Here is a 21,452-nt window from a genome sequence, read left to right on the forward strand (position 1 = left end):
TGACAAGGGGTGAGATGGGTCACAATCAAAAGAAATTTGAATTTAGACTTGACTAGGGTTTTGAGGGGTCATTAGGTGGTCCCAAAGTGTCTTTTATGTGAAAATGAGCTACCGATGTGATAGTATAACATGTTAGGGACCTAATTTTGACCCTTTACCCATGCATTATTTCATCAATTCAAAAATGGATTTGTCACATGTGTTCTCTCCCATGTTTTACTAAGTCAAATATAACAAAATTAGAGGGAGACAAGTTTGTAAGAAGTGGCTTTATTTTTTTGCTAAAATAGTTAGTGGGAAGGCCTTATCAAAGAGTCTTAGACAAATTAGTGGGGTGTTCACCCACTCTCTAAGTTTAGAGATAGTTAGAGTTTGAAAGAAGATTAAGGGAGCTCTACAACAACTATCATTACCTTTAGCATGGACCAAGGTTGATGCTCAAGCCATGATAATTTTTCTTTTAGCATTATATTATGAATTTGCAAGCATGGAGTGTTGTATGGGATCTTGTATTGTTATTGTGAATCTTGGTATTCTGTTGTGGTCGTGTGATTGTGCATTGTGTTTCATAAAATTTCTTGATTTTCTATCTTGAATCTCCTTGTTTTGATTTGAATGTCAAGTGTTGTTATGGGTGTGAGGGCTTCACTCGCCCTTTGGGAAGGGAAGAGAAGTCCAGGGTGAAGGGCTTAGTTGGGCTTGAAATATAGTTGAGAACCTTGGAGTATGGACTCCATTGTATGCCATATTTATTCATATCTTGCTTTTGGAGTAATAAGGGGAAAACGGTGTAGAAAGGAAGTTAATGGGGTATGGGCTTCAAAGAACCTATAGTTGTTGGTAGTATATTTGGAGGATGTTTGTGGAAACCCCAAAAGGGCATGAAAGATTGTTGATTTGTAAAAAGCTCTGAAAGGGCATTAAATTTTTTTTTTTATTGCAGGTATTGTATGATATGGAAAGTCTCCTTTTTGAAAGCACACATTCACCCTATATTTAAAGTTTCAATCGTGAATCAATGTGCAAGCCATGGGAGGGATTGTTTTGTGTTATGTGATATGTTTTCATGTAGTGACAAGTGATGTGTGTGTGTATCCCATTTGGAATTGTTTTCCCCTGCTTGGTGGGTGGCTTCAAAGAAGCCTAGGATGGGAGGTAAGCCTCCATGGTTCCTAGTTTGTGTGTGGTTGTAGGTTTTGTGAAGATGGATTCCTTGAAGATATTAGGGTTTCATCCTTGACAATGTTGAAAAAAATTAAGTGTGTAGAGAGACCAATCTTCCCATGTTATCACAAAATGTGTTGTGCTGTTAAATCTCCATTTTGTTTCAATGTGATCAAAAATGAATTTTCTATATTATTTCATATTATTGAAAATGTGAAGTTGAGATAATTGAACAAAGTAACCATTGCAAGAAATATTCATTATGAGTTCCACAATATGTGATTTTATGTATTATGAAGAAGTTATGTAATGAGATCCTTCTCCTTATGTTGATTGTAAATCATTGGGTAGAAATATTTCATATTTGTGTGAAAGATTTCTTTGATATAGTTTATTTAATATTGATAATTGCATTGTAAAAGTATATGTTATGCATTCTATTTAATGGAAGAAAATTATTGTATTTTGATAGTTCATTGTACATGCATGTAGATTAGTTCATTTGGGTTTCAAGTTCTAATGAACCTCTGAAGTAGATAACACCATCACATCATCAACATATTCACTAAAGCCTTATGGTAGAATTAAAAGAAAATTAGCTTGAAATGAATACATAGTCCAAATGCATAAGAAAATAATTATGTAGGCGCATATTTTGTCCTCTGGAAAATGTATGGGGGAGGAAAATAATTCCTTCCCTAAGATTATAGACCAATAAAATAATAAGAGACTATACTAAGAATCTTGTGCATAAAATAATAATTACATAATATCCTAGCTAAGGGATAAGACTCAATAACCAATGAACACCTAGCTCCTAGAAATTGTAAGAAAAGTCTCTTATAAGTCACATGTCACAATCCACAACCAAATGTATACATAAATTAAACCTATGAGAATATATATATGGATCTTAAATTCATACATCTAATCTTCTAAAATATAATAATCCAACTTGAAGCATATATTCCATTTAGTTTTTTCTTTTAAAAAGGGGAAAAACATTCCTTGATTATAAATAAAATATAAACTAACATTTCACGTTACACATGGTTTTAAAAAAATGAAAAAAAACCTTGGGAGACTACCCAAAGGCTGACCACCTTGGATGCCTCCTTAACCCTTCCTTTCTCCTCACACATGGGAGGACCAACAACCTAGGTGAAATAAAAAGTGTTTGAAAGGAAATAAGACAAAAGTCTTAATTCACAAAAGTCTTGTTTTTCAAATGGTTTGTATCCCAACCCCAAGTACCTAGGGGAAAGTGCATTGCAAGAAGGTAGTTACATTAAGCCTCCCCATGCCACATGAACCTAGAAGGGAGGAGGGCCACATTTGGAGATGGGAAGGTAAGTATGGTGTCTTGGATAAAGGGTAAACTAGGCGCCTATTTTGGTGGAAGAAATAATATGGAATTAGGTAAATATGGGTAGTTGTAAGTTTTGGGATTGGTTAATATATTTTCTATGGTGTTTCGATTAGCAAGGTAGTAAGGATTTAAGATAAATATAGTATTAGAATGTTGGTAGCGGTAACTATTATGGGTAATGTGAAATGGGAGGTATGTTAGGTTGTTTAGGTAGGTATTTATGTTTGGGATTATATTTTTGAATAGGATAAAGGGGTTAGTAGTTATTAGGATTATGTTAACTCTTTTATGGGATTGTTAATAATATTTTTGGAATTAGTATAGTAGATAAAGGCATGTGGTAGTAGAGAGAGCTAGGATTAGCTTTAAAGGTGGTAGGTCTTAGGAAACTAATAATGGTTTTTAATGAATAATTAATTATATGAAATTAGTAAATAAAGAGGAAAAATAATATTAAATATTAAAATAAAATCAATAACAGAGTAATATATGTGTAACAATTATTGTTGGTAATAAATACTCCAAAAAATAATCTACATTGCATACATAAACTAGATATATGAAAGGGTGTTAAATATAAGGACGTAATTAGTGAGATACATGAATTGCCACCATTAGTACCTTGATGTTGTGTTCTATAGATTAATGAATGTGGGGCACCATAAGTCTTATTAAAATTCATGTGGAATGGTAGTTGGAATATAGGTTAATACATTGTATAAAATTAAAGAAATAATAATAATAAATACTAGATAATTATTTTTAGAAGGAAAAAAAAGATTAGTTTTGGACATGAAGTGTAAAAAGTTAAAGATATTCACCTAGGGAAATTATAAACATCTGCACAATTGTAACTATGTAACCATTACAATAACATTGATGCAAAATCTTGTGATTCACAGTTATCTATGTAATGCCTCATTCCAAAGATAGGATGTAAATTTTGATATGATAATAAGACCTATCTACTATGTCATAACCTAGATTTTTTTAGTTAATGATAGGAAACAATTTGACCTCTTGTTAAATCTTAAAGCCCATAATTTCAAATGAAAATAGATTCTTCCACCTTAGCTAAAAAATAATCATCTCCAAACTCAATGATCAAATGAGCAACTTTATAATGTTTTCTAAGATACATGAATTTGTTATATTTCGGTCACCCCATAATTTGATACAATATTCATATCAAAGTATAGGTCGTTGCACACTATCCTTTCAAAAAAAAATTGGTTGTGTTTCACCTTGTTAAATTTAGGGCATGACAAACATATCTATAAAGGACTATGTTAGGACATTCATGATGGAGAAGAATGTTGCTTTGAAATATTGGAGAGAGGATGTAAGTACAACTATGTATACTTTGAACTGTGTGCAAGTCAAGAAAGGTACTCATTCAACACCTTTTGAACTATGGTATGGATACTCACCCAATGTAAAATATTTTAAGGTATTTGGAAGAAAATTTAATACTCTCAAAGATTTTAGGAATGGTAAATTAGATGCAAAAAGTGAAGAAGGTATATTCCTTGGCTATTCCACAAGTAAATCTTATAAGTGTTTGAATAATAACACTAACAAAGTTGTGAAAAGTGAAATATAAAAGTTGATGAATATACAGAGGTACATGAGGTTGAATTTATGAAGGAACCAGAGGAATACGAATCTTTTGTATACTTTTATGAAGGTATGTCTATTGATGAAGATGTTGTAAATAAAGTTGAAGATCAACAACAAGTTTCAATGAATGTTGAGTCACATACAATGAATATTGAGTTGCATTCAGGGATCGAGCTCTAACTAGGTGCTAAGTTGGAAACTAAAGCTGAGGCACATTCTGATTCTAAGATTGGTGTACATAAAAGAGATATTAAATTGCATGATAGAGAAGTCTATAGTGATTCAGAATTTGATGGACCTAAGGAGGAAAATAGAGCAGAACCAAGATTGTTAAGGTATGTCAAAAGACATCACCCTACTACACAAATTATTGGAGATAAAGATGCATGACCAATGACAAGAAAAAATCTGAGAAGTGCTACATTTTTTCTTAGCATGCATGAAACTAAAATAGTGCAATATTTTTTAGAAGATGGAGGCTAGGGTAAAGCCATGAAAGAAGAGATTGGACAAATTGAGAAGAACAAGACATGGACTCTAGTTCCTAGACCAGAAGATAAAAAATGTGATTGGCACCAAGTGGATTTATAGAAACAAATTAGATGAGAATGGTGAAGTCACAAGGAATAAGACAATATTATCTTGCAAGGGGTATGCACAAGAAGAAGGGATAGACCATGGAGAAACATTTTCCCTTGTTGCAAGATTGGAAGAAGTGAGAACTATGCTTGCTAACTCTACATACAAAGGTTTCAAAGTTTATCAAATGAATTTTAAATCTACATTTCTGAATGACATATTGAAAGAAGAGGTCTATATAGAACAACCAAAAGGATTTGTTGATTCTAACAAAAAATATGGTATGTAGACTACACAAAGCATTATATGGTTTAAAGAAAGCACCAAGAGCATGGTATGAAAGGCTTGACAATTATCTTTTATAGATTGGATTTGAGAGGACTGATGATAACAACAATCTATACTTGAAGAAAAAAAAGGGAAAAGGTATTTTACTATTTGAAATTTTTGTTAGTGATATCATATTTGAAGGTCAAGATACTTAATGTAAAGCCTTTGCAAATGAAATAAAGAAAGAATTTGAGATGTCTATGTTTGAAGAGATCGAGTTCTTTATGGGTTTACAAGTACATCAGATGAAATATGGTATATACATCACATGAAATATGGTATATACATCACATGAAATATGGTATATACAACACATGAAATATGATATATACATCACTCAGTCTAAGTATGTAAAGGAGATATTGAAAACTTTTGGATTGGAAGATTCCAAGCTGGTAAGCACACCTATGGTGATAGGACACAAGTTGTCAAAGAATGATGATTTAGCTGAGGTGAATCAAACATTGTAAAGGTCTATGATTGAAAAATTGCAATATGTAGTGCATAGTAGACTTGATATTGCATTATGTATTGGGATAGTCACAAGATTCTTTGCTAATCCTAGGGAGAATCATTTGATAGCTATTAAGAGAATAATGAGATATTTGAAAAGAACATAATACTATAGTCTATAGTACAAGAAAAATGAGAAATTTGAGTTGAGAGCCTACACTGATGTTAATTGGGATGGAAATATTGATGATAGAAAAAGCACTAGTGGAGGAGCACTTTTCTTAGGAAAAAGGTTGTTACATGGACTAGCAAGAAAAGAATGCATATTTCAATCTACTATTGAAGCTAAATATATTGATGTTGCAAAAAATTGTACAAACATTGTATGGATCAATTTGCTACTCAAAGATATGGAGGAAATCACTAAACCTGTGATACTTTATTGTGATAATACAAGTCCTATAAATATATCAAAGAACCATGATGCATACAAAGACTAAGCACATTGTAATCAAGTATCATTACTTGAGAGAGTTAGTTAAAGACAAAGAGGTGAAGATGGAATACGTGAATACAAAAGATCAAATAGTTGATATCTTCATGAAAGCATTACTTGAGGATGCCCATGAGTATCTAAGAGGTAAACTAGGGGTGATACCCCTATCCAAGGCTATTTAAGAAGCATGAGAAGTGCCCTACATCAACTAAGATGATTGACATATGTTAAATATTGATACAATAGATCTTACATTAGGAGCTACCTAAAGTTATCAAAGAGTTGGAGCTCTAGATCAGTCACACACTAGGTGATAGAGGAGCAACTAAATATGTTCATATCTATAGGTTGATATGACAAGTCTTTTGTATTATTGTCAAAGAGGGGGAAATAGATAAAGGGAGAAATGCAAAATACCAAACATGGTGAGAATAAGGGAGAAACATGGATTATCTACTCAGAGGGAGATAGTGTACCTAATGATTACTATAGAGGGAGAAATGACTAAAAGACATACATCTACCTAGTAAGTGGGAGATAGTGTTGAGGGAGATATAAGAACAAAATAGACAAAAATAGATACCTAAATATTAGAAAGAGGGAATGATCATCATAGACATAAGGAGAAGTCATGTAAGAGTTGATTTTCTATTAATCAAAATAGAATTTTGTAGCCTATAAAGAAGATGAAATATGTTGATAGAGGGAGAGATTTCCATACAAGGAATTATTTTCTTTTTGGTATTTTTGTTGGTACTGATTTTCCATCAATGCCAAAGAGGGAGATTGTTGAAAACAGATTGATTCAAGTATGAGAATATCTTTCAATCATTATTTTTTCACTAATGACAAACATATTACTTGCTAGTAAGATAATTGACTAGTTGATTTAAGTAATATCATTATTGAAGACAAGGTTTTGACAAAATGAGATAACAAAACCACCTAGAGGAAAGGTTGGGTTATTGTAAGAAAAAGGAGTACAAAGATTAGTTAAGATAGTGATGTTGTAGTGCATTGATTATCTACTACAGGCTACAAAGGTTGGATACATTGACTAAGTCTAGAAGAACAAGTAAGAAGAATTGAGTATGCTAAGCTTGACTAAGTGGATAGTAGATGCCAAGAAAAGTTAGTGCAAGCTGAGCAAAAAATTAGTTGGAGCCAAGAAAAGTTAAAGTTCAGTGTATGTTGAGTGATACAATGTAAGTTGAGTAAAGTTTACTTGATGCTAAACACTAGAAAACTTTAGTGTTTGTTGAGTTATCTAGTTGAAGATGAGTGGAAAAATAGTTTGGAAGCCAAGTGACAACATATTGATTCCATGTGCTAGTATTCATGTTAAATCATAGAATTGATGAATCTAAGCTGACTATTTTCTTTTCTTGAAATTTGTGAAGTGTGTGGAAGATAACTATGATGATTTGGTGGAATATAATTCATGGTAAACCATTTTTAGTTGAATTCAAAGAGGATTGAAGAAGAAGTTTCTAGAAGGGACTCAAATGAAAAGATGGGTAGATTCATTGAATCTTACCTAACGCTAAAATAGAAGATAGAGGTTGAAAGAAAAAAATCTTAATTTTCTATTTATAGATATAGTTGGTCAGAAGAAAAGTTGGTCATGTTCAAGAACCTAAGTTAGATAAGAGGTCTAAGGTATTGCTTCATTTAGTGATCAAACATAAGAGATTTTTATTGATAAGCAAATCAAGAAGACTTAAAAATATGAATGCTTGAAGGGAGAAAAAGCTATCAGAGCTTAAGTATTTGAAAGCCAAGTAGAATGGAGGGCTAAAAAAAGATTAATAATATGAAAGTGAGATGTAATTTGTGTTAGAATTCTTTAGAATAACTGAGAGGAGGGGGTGAATTAGTTATTCAAAGTCTAAATTCCCTAATTGTACTTTTTCACAAACTATAGTGAGCCCATTGAACTATTCATCCATCCAAGCTTAAAACATCCGTCTTAGCAAGTTACATCAAATCAACATGCAGGAATAAAACATGCAAGATTAACACATGACACAATGATTTACATGGAAACCCAATTTGGGAAAAACCACCAGTAACATGCTACTCAATTCTCACTTTTTTGAAGTGATGCCCTATTAAAGGCCAACCCTATTAAAGGCTTACAACACACTATTAAGTGTGACCTTGTTAGAGGATTTTACCATACTATTAGGAATGGGCCTGGTTAAAGGACTTTGGAAAATTCACTTGGAATGTCACCTTGTTAAAGGATTTATAACATGGCTATTAAACCAACCTAAGTCCATAGGATTTAGACTAACTATTACAATTGCTAGAGAGTAACAATAATGACTTTTGATCTGATACAACTTACAACATATCTTGCAGATTACAGATCAATCTTCAATTCAATCTTTTTCTTGGCTTTAATCACTACGGCTCTTGATAGATTGTCTTCCTCTCAAGCTTTGTCTCCTTGAGTCTTCTTGCTCATTATACCAATGCAATCATCCTTGTGGTTATCTATCAAAATAGAGTTTTTGTGCTTTCTTTCTCCTTAGTACCTTCTTCAGCACTTCATGCTTTCATGTTTGACCAACTACTTGTTTTGTGACCTTATGACTCCTTAAATAGAAATCTAGAATACCTTTCTTGCTCGATTCTCCCTCTCCAACATTAGGGTTTCAATAGATTAGGTAGGATACAATGTATCTATCCCATATCTCATCTTCATCTAGAAAACATTTTACATAGAGTTCTATGCGACCAGATCATCATTCTTATCTTCTATTTGATTCACAAAATTCTAGATAACAACCTTGTTGACTTAGATCTAGCGAATCTTCAACTTTTAAAATAATGCAGCACCTTGGTACTATTGGTTTACTGATGCTTGGCACCCTCTGTATTACTCAGCTCATGTATTCTACTCGGCATCTGATCTTTGCTTAGCACCTGATCTTCGCTCGACACCCTCTTATGAACTTAGTTAGGCTTTACAAATGACTTCACTAAACCTCACATCTTTGATGTGTTTAAGTGTGTCCATTCTCTGTGTCTTAGAATATGTCATCAATACACTATTTCATCAATGGCTTAGCAGATCCTTGTACTTCATTACAACATCATAACTTCAACCTTTCTCTAGGTGTTCTAGTTACATCTTATTGATTGCCACCTCCTTGTCAATCAACTAATTGATAGTATTGGGATCACTAAAGCGATTGTCATTCCTGTAGGTAGCAAGTTTGACATCAATGACAAAATAATGATTGGAAACATACTTTACTAGTTCCATCATTCTTCATTCATGATCTCTTCAATCATTTCCAACAATTTTTTATCAGATCAAGCCTTACTATTACTTACTAATCATTTTACCAATCTAGGGTAAATCCTTTGGATAAAGTTTGACCTAACAGTCATTTGTAAATCCTTCAACTAGGTGATATTCCAAGTGAATAATCTAAAGTCCTCTAATAAGGCTCACTCTTAATAGGGTAATTGAAATCCTCTAACCAGGTCACATTTAATAGTGTGTATTGTAACCTTTAACAAGGTTGGCCTTTCATAGGGCATCACTTCAGAAGAGTGAGAATCAGTAGCATGTACTAGTGGTTTTTCCCAAATTGGGTTTCTATGTAAAATTCTTGTGTCAAATGTGTTATTGAATCCATTATGTTTTAAGTTTACATTTCTACAAAGTTGTTTTGACCTACGACAATAATCTAAAAGTTTAAGTGATTGTATGATCTAATGGATTCATGCATGAATATGTTTTATGAATATGGGTTCACTAAGCTATGAAAAATTTTACTTGTCAATCTAGACCTTGGATAACTCATTCACCCCCTCTTAGTTACTCTAAAGAATTCCAACATAATTATGTTGATCTTAGATTGGTTTTGACAATTGAGTGTCAACACTCTTAAGAAATTTTCTAAGTTGATGCCAAGCAGATAGACAGTGTTGAGCAAGTATACATGTTGAGTGAAAAATAGATGTGGATCAAGTTTCAAGTGTTGAGTGACTAATAGATACCAAGAAAGTTCAAGTTTTGACCAAGATAGAATTTAGTATGTGTTGAGCATTAGTAATTACCAAGTGTCAAATAACACAGAATCAACATATCAGTTTGTACCTTCACAAACTAAGATATAAACCACTTTTGAGCTGACATATGGATAAATTTTGAAGGATTAAAGATAAGATCAAATCTGTTTGGATTCCCTATACAATCAACATGCAACCAATCAAAAAAATAGAAATATTTGAGTGGGAAAGTTGGATGAATCTCAATCATAAATTCATACCTAACCCTAAGTCATGAAATATTTTTAAAGGAAAAGAAGTCCCATAATTTAGTATGTATGAGAGAGTGTGTGAGAAAGAATGCATGCAAGGAGATAATGCTAGCGAAGTTTGAAGGAAGTAAAAAGGGGTGAATTGACTTAGAAGAAAGATAGAATTATAGAATCAGTTAGCAAAACAAAGGATCAAAGGTTACAACATATTCATATCAGATCAAAGAGGATCAAGAAGAACTGAATTGTGATCTATAATCAGTAATATCAAATTGTAAGTGCATTAGATCAAACATTTTGTTGTACTCTCTAACCATTGTTACAGAAAAATGAAATCCTATGGAGATAGGTTGGTTTAACAATCATTGTATAAAGCCTTTAACAGGGTGAAATTCCAAGTGAATTTTTTGTAAATCCTTTAGCCAAGTAAACTTTTGATAGAGTGTTAAAAATCCTTAAATAGGGTAGGATCTAACAATCCTTGTAAGCCTTTAATAGAGTAGGATTTTCATAGGGAAGATCATGAGAATGGTTAAAATATGTAACCTTCATAGGTGAACTTTATTGCTACAGTAGTGAAGAGTTCATCTCCACTCCAGTTTTACCTTCTCATTGGAGGGTTTTTGGGTAATCATATCTGGTGTCAAATGTTTATGTGGATGCATTTTCTTTACATGTTATTTCTATATGTTTATGTATGCAATGTTTTAAAGTTAAAAGTTTTACTAGTAAAATTTTAGTACTTTTTATTCACCCCCCTTTCAGAAGTATACTTCCCACTTGTAAATCCCAACAACTTAAAACTAATTCACAACCCCCTTTCAATTAACTAATAATTAGTATCAGAGATAAGTGCTTGAAGGAAGAAATTTGAAGGGACTTAAGCTAAAGATTTGAAAATGTATAAGAGAGAGGTACCAAAGTTGAAAAAAGGAGAATTTCTATTTATGGAAAAGAAGGGCAAGGCTTTATCTATCTAGGATTGGAGAAAATGCACTATACTATCTGGACAATCAATACAGCCTTCTTGACTCTCCTATGATAGTTGATGAAATGAACCTGGAGAAAGAACATAACACTCTTATGATTGAGATTTCTTCTACATTGAATGATGTTGAGTTTGATGATGTCAAAGGTTGTGCTATTGCTAAATAAAATTGGGACAAGATGATATTTGTGCATGGTGGAGATTAGAATGTATTGAGAGACAAACTAGAAAGTCTAAGAGGAAATTATGGTGAATTGAAGATGAAACAAGGACACAATATTTTTTAGAACGTGAACTGAATCAAAGAAGTTGTGAGCACTATCAAAGTTGTTGGAGGAGTCATCAATAATGAAAAATTTTTAAGTAAAGTTCTCAGAACACTATTGTAAATATCTTCTATATAGGAATTCAGAGCTATGCCTAGTTATGACCTTACTCTTGATGGTTTAGTTGATCATTTAACTACATTAGAATTAAGTAACTTTGATAATAATGTGCCTAGGATTATGAATGATTTCAATTAATCACTAACTATTAGAAGTTCAAAGAAAGAAAATAGTAGAAAAGATGAAAGTTATTCAGATTTAGCGAAAGATATATATGAGATTGAAGTACTTCTTACAAGGAGGCTACCAAGAGTTCAAGGAAAATTCAAAGGTAAATTCTTTGTGATATGTTTTAAATGCAATGAAGTTGGTCATATTACTACTAGATGTCCTAAGAAGAAAATTAGTGACAAAAATGACAAGAAGAGAATAGATACAAAAAGATAAAGGAAAAAGGGAAGAAGTCTGCATTGTTGAGGAAGAGCACACTGAGTCGAACATTGATGATGACAATGAAAAAAGAGAAGTGGTATATGTTGATATTAAAGAAGATATAGATGAGGAAAGGTATGAGGAAGGAAAAACCCTTATTTCTCATGTTAGTAAAAGTGATACATGGATTATTGATAGCGAATGTTCACATCACATGTCTGTTGATATTAGTAAGTTTGATAAGCTAGAGGAATATGATGGTGGAATTGTTAAACTTGGAAATGATGTTGTATGTCCTATGAAAGGTAGAGGTTCATTGATAATAAATGATAAAATCAGCTATAAGGATTCATATTGGATTCAAGGACTAAATTACAATATGTTGAGTGTTGCATAGTTGAATATGTTGGAGCTACAATTGTTAAGAGCTTGATTGGAACAATTGTTATATTGTCATTGATGTCAACCCTATTGGTAAGACAAGTGTTAAACCTACTAGAGTTGAATTCACTAATAGTGTAGAGTGTCATATCATTTTATTGATGAAGAGGATTTAAAAAATAGAGATCATGAGATGACCTAGTGAAAGGTTGAGTTGATATGTGTAAGTGAGATGGAATTATAATGGACACTTGATAAGTTCATACTTGACAAGATAATGTGTTGTTCAAACCAATATATGAAGTATAGAAAAAAATTGGATGAAGCTAAGAGTTGAAACAAGTCATAATGGTAAGCTTGACCAAGTATCAATGTTGCACGATCAATGAAGGAGTTGAAGTAGAAGATAAAGGAACTTAAGCATTGTTGAGTATAATAGTGTTGGTTGAGTGATAATGATTATTGAGTGACAAGGATTGTTGAATGACAATATTAACTGAGTTGTACAATAATTACTAAGCAAGACAATGTAGTATTGACCAAGTGATCTAGTGAAGACCAAGTAGAAGAACATAGTGATGAAAAAGTGATAATAAAAGAATAGTTTGTGAAATAATCAAGATATGTAGCCAACATAGTTGAAATCTTGGAATAATAAAAATGTGTTGATGATAATGACAAATGATTTGTATTATCCAATGCAAAGGAAAGGTTTAGTTTAGTGATCAAAGCCTAAGATTTGAGCTAATGTTTCTAAAAATCTTGAGAAGAGAAGAAGAACAAGAATATGGGTAGACTCAATGAACATATTGGATCTGATCGTAAACCCAAAGATCTATGATTATGATTAAGAGAAAAAATAGCAAAGCTATCTATTTAAGGAGACATCTTGTATGTTTTGGGGTTGTTGGACCAAAAACTTATGAAGATAAGTGGTAGATAGACTTAGTTGTGCAAAGTTTGTGAGGTGAAGGGTTTCTTGAAGATTTTCCAAGAAGATCTGAGATTATAAGAACGATAGAGTCCAAACAATGAACCAAAGTTGAGCCAAATAGAGATCTAAATTTGCAAAGTTAGTTGTAGTTTATTAGATCAAATTTTCATTATTACTTTGTAACCATTGTGGCAGTTATAAATTCCATTTTATAAGGTTCACTTAACATTTATTTGTAAATGCTTTAATCGTGGTTACATTCTAATGGAATGCTCTTAAGTCCTCTAACAAGGCCACTCATAATAGGGTGATTAAATTCTTTAACAGGGTTACACCTAACTGTGTGTTTTGTAAGCTTTAACAGGGTTTACTCCTAATAGAGCTCACTTCAAAAGAGTGAATAAGTAGTAGTATGTTACTGATGTGTTTTCCCAAATTTGATTTCCACATTAAATCATGGTGTCAAACATTATATGTATTTTTGTTGTGTTTTTTTGCTACTTACTATTTTTAAATTTAAGTTTATTGTTGACTGTAATAAGTTTCTACAATTTGGCACATATAGAATAGAGAGCTATAATGGAGTGAATAAGTTGGAGTATAGTGAATACTTTTAATTAGTGATTTATTGGGTTAAGTTTATTGAAGTTTTAATTGTTTAATTTATACATCTGGACCTAGAGATAACTAATTCACCCCACCCCCACTCTCATTTATTCCAAATATTCTTACATAATAGTACAAGTCACAAGCTAGAATTTTAGAACATAAAAGTAAAAATCTAAGACCAGAATGGAAATTTGATTGTAATCGAGAGAAAAAAAGAGATAATCTATTACCTAGACCCTACCATTAGTGCATATTCTTTTGAAAAATTTGAAGATGTATGGTTGTGGCATAAGAGACTGTGTCATGTTAACTTTGATAATATGGTCAAAGTAAGTAGAAATAAGAAAGTGAGAGGCTTCCCAAAGAATCTACATAAACATGAGAATGCTATGTGTAAGTAATGTCGACTCTATAAGATGACTAAGTCTAGTTTTTCAAGCAAGACACATTCAACTAATAATATTTTGGAGATAGTTCATATGGATTTGTATGATCCAATAAGAGTTGAGAGCTACTATGGAGATAGGTATTTTATTATTTTTGTTGATGATTATCATATTTATGAAGCTAAAGTGATGTATTTATTTGATATGTCAAAGTGGTATAAATCTAGAGTTGAAAAAGAAACTTGTCAACAACTAAAATGTTTGACATCTTATAGAGCTGATGATTTTATATCTATTGAATTCATTAACTTTTTTGTTGAGAATGAAATTAAGAGATAACTATCTAGACCAAGGACACCACATCAGAATAAGAATGTAGATAGAAGAAACAAATCAATTGTTCTTTGAGATAGGCTGCTACTAATTGAGAAGGGAGTTGCACAAATGTTATGGAGAGAAGTTATAAGCACTACTCTACATACTCTCAACCAAGTTTTGTTCAAGAAAGGAACAAACTATTGGAATAATCACCAATATTCCCCTTCAAGATTCTTGTGTACTATAAGTTTAGTGGTTGTATTGAGCATTAATAGGTTGATCTTTTGGTGCAACAACAACCCTAGCTTGTAATAATTGGTATCAGAGCATAGTTATTCAAAAGAGGCTTAACAAATTGAGTAAGATCCCTATGGATATGGAATAGTTGATGAAGAACCTTGAAGAGGCACTTGAACAAATTGATCTCCTAACTGAGGAAAGAGATAACCTAAAGGATAGATATGAAGACTCCAAAGTATACACTAGATAATTGAAGGAAAAGATTGAACATCTCAAATCCAAGCATGAATCTACTAAATATAAAACTAGTGATGATTATTATTCAAAGCTAAATTGAATATTACAAATCTAAAGTTGACTTTGAGAAATGTGTTGCCCCAATTTTCACCATATACAAATTTTGCAAAGTGGAAAGTGAATTAATGTCATGTTTTGTCAAAGTCTAGTCAATAGGTCTTTCCTCTTTAGATGTTGAGTTTCCCCATCGGGTTTTCATCTTTTCCCTTCTCCCATGTCACATATAGCCTGGGTGGGTATTTCTTGATTATTATGAGTCTTAGGGGTAGTTTAGAACCATACTCGATGGGGATTCTTGAATTATGCTACATCAGTTGATTTTCTTGCAGCTTATTTGATCTAGAAATAGAGAAATTGAATTGGCAAAAAAATAGGTTTTGGCTTCTCCTTAGTAGGGTTTTTGCACACCAAAGGTGAAATTCTGCAAAGAATGGCAAATGTTATTGGCAAGCTTTATTGAAGTAAGGTGAATTATGTTGCAAAAAGATCATTCAAATGATGTCACGTTTTCATAGCAAAAATCATTTTTAAGTCTGAAAAATGATTGGAATAACGATTGGTGAAAAATCAAGAAAGAGCTTCTCCGTGGTAGACTCCGAAGTCAGAAAAATTTTTTTGAAGAAGTGTATGTGAAGGAATTAAGAGAGCCATGGGTCCCACCTCTCACTTGCAAAGTCAATTTTGTGTTTTTTGGAGACTTAAAATAAAGTGAATAGGGTAGAAGAAGTAAAACAATGGGCCTGAGCGAAAAACAAAGTTTCTTCTTCTCCATAGCGAGGTTTTGCACCCTGAAGGTGAAACTTCATAGTGATCCATAAATGCTATCTTTAAGCTAAAAATAAGAAAAGGTAAGCCATACTATGATCAAATAATTCAAAAATTATCAAGTTTCATAGCAGAAATTACTCAGAACTCATTAAGATGATCAAGATAAGCATCGTCGAAAAACTCAGAAGTAGCTTCTCCTCAAACGAACTTTGAACGAAGATGTAAATTTTTTGCAAAGGTCTAAATAGAAAGGTAAAGTCACTAGCAGGCCCCATTTTTCACTTGCGAAGCCTCTTTTATGTTTTCTTAAGGTTTTTAGCAAAGTGCTTGGAGTAGAAAGGTAAAAGCGAAAATCGGAAATCGGCTTCTCCGCTACAAGTTTTCTGCCCTCGAAGGCTATTTTTTGCATTACAAGAAAAATCATTCCTGCAAGCATGGTAAGTATGTGAGTTGATTGTAGATTATTTTGGGCAAGTAAATAGAAGCAAATCAATGAATTGATAAGGCTTTTGCAAGCAGAATTAAGTTACGCAAATTTTTCCCTAGGGAGTTCTCCATTCTTGTTTTTTTGAAAGATGGATGAAACAGAAAGTAAACCAGCAATTAATGAGAGTTACCATTGAGCCAATAGAAATAGTGAAAAGACAAAGATAAATCAGTTAGAACCTTTACATCCACCAATCCAACGGATTTACCCTTAATTTTGCTCATGTGGCACGATTTATGAAATTCAACGAGAAAATCTAGGGTTATTTTATAAAGAGGGAAGTAACAAATTTTCAAACTACTGTTTCACTATTATACTGTTGTACTGGATAGTGCTTTCAAGTAAATTTTCAAAGTTATAGAGTTTGCTTCTTGTATCATCTGCAATTGTTTTAATTTTTGCTATCACACATCAATAAAATGGCAACAAGGTTCATGGGTTTTGATGGATTGGGTGGAATTAAGTCAGCATGGCCGACTATCACAGATGCTTCACTCTTTTTTTATGATATGCATGATTTTCAAAGGAGATTAAGAGCAGAGCCAATTCATCCCATAACAAAAAATCTTCAAGGAAGTGGATTAGTGGAAGCAGCTGGGTTCCTTGTAGCAGTACAAGCCCCAGAGTTGATTTTGGAATGCATCAATCATTACAACCCGGATACAAAGCAAATTCTATTGCCTGACCAAACAGTGCTAATTTTAATTGATTGACAAGTAGTGGTGAATTGCTTGCAAATTCAAGAATGAGAGGAGTTCTCTAATTTAAGGATGAGTGGAGCCATGTATAAGTACTCTTTGAAGAAGATGGTTTGGAGGAGGGAGATCATGCAATCTTGGTTTCAAAAGCCAAGGGGAGCTAAGAGTAGAGTCCCTAAAACTCTTTTTGGCACAAACCTCAAACTAGAAATTGTTGACATTTTGGTTCTGTTGCGTCGACTCAAAGGTGAGGTAGAAGCTTTTAATTTTGTAGAGAAATACTTCTTTTTGGTGCAAGTTATTTGCTCAAACACACAGTATATTGACTGGGCATATGAGGTCAGTGAGCATCTTTCTAGGGCTCTCAGTGTAGCCAAGTTTTATAATTTATTTTATATGTCCTCTTTCTTGATATATATGTTGGCTTCTCTTCAATTGTGGTTGGGACTCCCTAGAATTGAGAATTTTCCTGATAATGTAAAAACTTATGAGTTTTATCCATGCTTGCAATTATAGAATAGTTATGCAAAATACATCCGGGTAAATGATGCATTCACCATGAGGATTTTTAGGGAGCTCCAAGGGTGTCCAGAGTAGAGATTTAGTCTAGAAGCGATGGCGACAATCGGTCAATTTGGCAGTTATTTCATTTAGTTCTCATCATTTTCTTATTTGCGCCTTGCAGCATTTGATGGATTTCCACTGAAGCTGCCCAGGTATCCAGATGATATGCTCATGCTCATGGAGATAGTGCAACAAGCAATCCAAGTGAACATGTTGAGCACTAGCTTGAGGAAGAAAGGGTATGAATTCACTATAAAAGTTTGATCATACAATTGTGAAACCAGATCAGATGCAAAGAATATACTCAAAGCATTTGAGAGTAAATAAAAATTGGAAGAGTATGAAGTAGTAAGGCCCTTGTTTGATCCTAATGGATATGCCAGAGATGTGCTCCAAATTGCAAGTGTAATCAAACATGTGACAACCATGGAGGATTATTGGGCAGACTGTAAAAATGAACTGGAGATTTGAGATCGTGCCTTTGCTAGATTTACAATTGATTAGATAAAGACATATGATATAAATTTAGATATGGAGGGATTGGAAGATGATGGTCAAAATATGTAGAGTAATACATATTTGACTAAGTTGAGGAATACTCCCATTAGTTCTAAACCATATGTTGACATAGAAGAAGATTTCGATGTCATGATGGAAAGAATTATCAAAAGGACTGGGAAGTGGGTTGAGTGGATAGCTAAGAAAATCCAGAGCAAGAGCAAAACTACTCAATCTTCTCCAGCTGCAACTAATCCTACTTCATCTCAAAGTGCCACACCTAGTGCTACTACCACAGCTACTCAAGGGCTAGCCCAATCTGCAAGTGGAGGTGATCAGCCCCCAGAGAAGAATGTTCCAATAGTCCCAACCTATCAAGGTGGATCACTACCAGTCATTGGAACTCAAGTTGAAGCTGAAAAAGGAACAAAAGAGCAAAAAGATGGAGCTCCTACTCTAGTTTCATCTTTACATGCCACTCCACCCTTGTCTCCTCAGCCTTCTCCAACTCCATCTCTTCATGTTGCCCCTATCTTATCCACTCGTCATAGCCCTACTCCATCTATAAGTGCTCCTGTTCTTAAGCCCATTGGTTCCCCTATTCAAATAGAAGAGATTGGAGATGATAAAAGTAGTAGTAGTGAATCCACTAAGGCTGATGAAGTTGTGAAGAGAACTCAAGAAGAAGAGAAAGCTCTAGGTTCATCTAGGCTTCTTTCTCGAGATCCAAAGACCCCCTTTTCTATAACTACAGTGACAATGACTCCAGTGAAGAGGAAAATGTTCAGCATTGAATCACATGGAATAGCCTCCAAATTGATTAGTACCAAGTCTTGGCTCAAGGATACTTTAGAAAAGAAGAGGAAAAGAAAAGATGAAAGTGTTCCTTCAAAAGATGTTGTGTCTCAAGTGGTTCACTCAGGATTTGCCATAGTGAAAGCTAAAAAGCAGAAGACCTTGTCAATTCTGGGACAAGATCCAGAAATAGGGCACTTAACTCTGGAGGTAGAAAAACCAAACAAGACAGGGAGAATTGAAGATATGATGCCAGAGGATTTCACTCTACATTCAATTGATCTCGGGGAAGCTAGGCATCATACAAAAGTGGGCCTATGGAGATCAAGTAACAAGGTGATAGAAGAACAATTGGAGAACCTGAAATTGTCAAAAAATAGAATGAAAGCAAAGATTGAAGAATTGAAAAGATTTATCAGGCAACTAGTTGTTCCATTGGCAACCATTACTGGCATACCTGCTGCTGAAAATCCTACTGCAAAGGAAGTGCAAGCCTTTATCTCACAGCTCCAAAAAGATGGACATTATGGTCAGATCGGCAAAGAATGGATTGAGAAGCTTAGTACAGACAGAGCCATTTTGATTGATCAAATTGGAAATGTTATCCTTTGGTTAGAAACTGAGAAGGATAATATTACTTCTAATCACAACACTTTGGCCGCAGAAAAGGCAAGGTGTGATGAAAGTATTTCTCTCCTAAATATGGTCATCCAAATGAAGGCAAAAGAGGTAGTTGAAGAGAATACTTTGAAGAAGGGGACTGAGCCTCTATTTGAATGGCTTCAAAACAAGAAATTCAAGTAGGAGATGATTCAAGAGGCAGAGGAAGGACTTAGAGAAACAAAAGAACAGGTGAAGAAGATCTAAGACAGAGCATTTGAGCTCATGCGAGGATTACACACTGATCCACAAAATAGTGGCTAAGGAAAGGCTCCCATTGGGGTGGAAATAATGAATAATAACTTCTCCACATACTTGAGTAATCCATCTAGGATGACTTCAAGTGGTCAAAACAGAGTGGTAGAGTTGTAGACACTTGGTGGATACATACATGTGGCTTCTGAAGAGTTGATGATGTAGGAGCATCCAAAGGTATAAGGGCAATCCTATGTCACCCAAAAAAATGTACTTAGACTTAGTTTTTGTTTCATGTGTTTTCATTTTTGGATACTCATTTGGGTGAAATAAAGGTTCCAACTCTCACAATTCCACTATTAGTGTTCTAGGATAGAGTATTTGAACACCTTGGGATATGTGTAAATGCTGAAAAAAATAGGAGTATGTAATTGAACCATCATTTTGGTGAAATAGAAGGTGTAAATTTTTTGGATGATTGTAATTTTGATTTAGAGCATTCCAAAAAAAGAATCAAGTCAAAAGGTCCCACAGTTTGAAAGTTATCACAGTTTTTTGGTTTTTGGAGACCTCCTAAGAATGCTTCAAAGTCAGGTTAGGGGCATTAAATGACCTCAAATAGGGTCAAAAATGGGGGATGAGTAAAGCTGGTCTATAGGGCTATAGATCACTTCAAGAGCTTTCCAAAAATGTAAACGGTTCGTCAATCGGAGCTACGGTTCAAAAGTTATGCTTCCCGAAAGTTTGGTTACCATTTTTGGATTCTTCTAATTTTGTGCCAACTTCTAGAACCTTCTATTTGGTTGATGGATGCAAACTAGCACTTTCTAGAATGTATTCCTAATCCTTAACCCTTTAGGGTCTATTTAAGAACATTTTTGGCATTGTAAAAGGCAATTCGGAGTGGAGTTTGAGAGAGGGTACTGGGAGAAGAATTTATCTCCAGATCTATGCTATTGTAAGCCCATAGGGCATGTTTTGGAGTTTTTTTCTCTGCACTAAGTGTACCAGCATATTTTTATAGTTAATAAAATTTTCCCTTTCCTATTGTGTCCATTCTATGCTTGGGTCGTGTCCCCATCAAGTGGTATCAGAGCTAGTTTTCCTGAGTGTGTAGACAGAGCGCTGACTGTGAGGCAGTTTGCAGCAAGACTGTGTGGTTGTGGGTTGTAGTTAAGAAGATGCCTCCATGAAGAGAGCATGGTGGAAGGGCCAGGGCTATTAATCCTTATGAGCTTAGAGCCCTCCAAAGGTAGGTACAAGCATTGCATGAGGAGCTCCGTAGAGGAACAAATGTTGCCACAGGCAACAAAAGTGAGGATGACAATGAAGAAGAACAAATTGGACCAGAAGGGGAATTTAATGGGGAAGTTCTGAATCAGGTAGAGGAAAGGCTTTTTAGGGCCATTACTAAGTTTTGGAAAAGACCTACAATTGATGTGGGTGTATTTTCAAGAAATTTGAAACCAAATGAGTTGATCAATTAGATCAATGAGCTAGAAGAGTACTTTGAGTATGAGGATATCAAGGATCCAGATAGGGTTAAGTTTGCAAAGCCCAAACTGAAAGGCCATGCCAAAATCTG

This window comes from Cupressus sempervirens, chromosome 2 (genome assembly GCF_028749045.1).
Source record: "Cupressus sempervirens isolate cs-2001-9-10 chromosome 2, ASM2874904v1, whole genome shotgun sequence".
Taxonomy (NCBI): domain Eukaryota; kingdom Viridiplantae; phylum Streptophyta; class Pinopsida; order Cupressales; family Cupressaceae; genus Cupressus; species Cupressus sempervirens.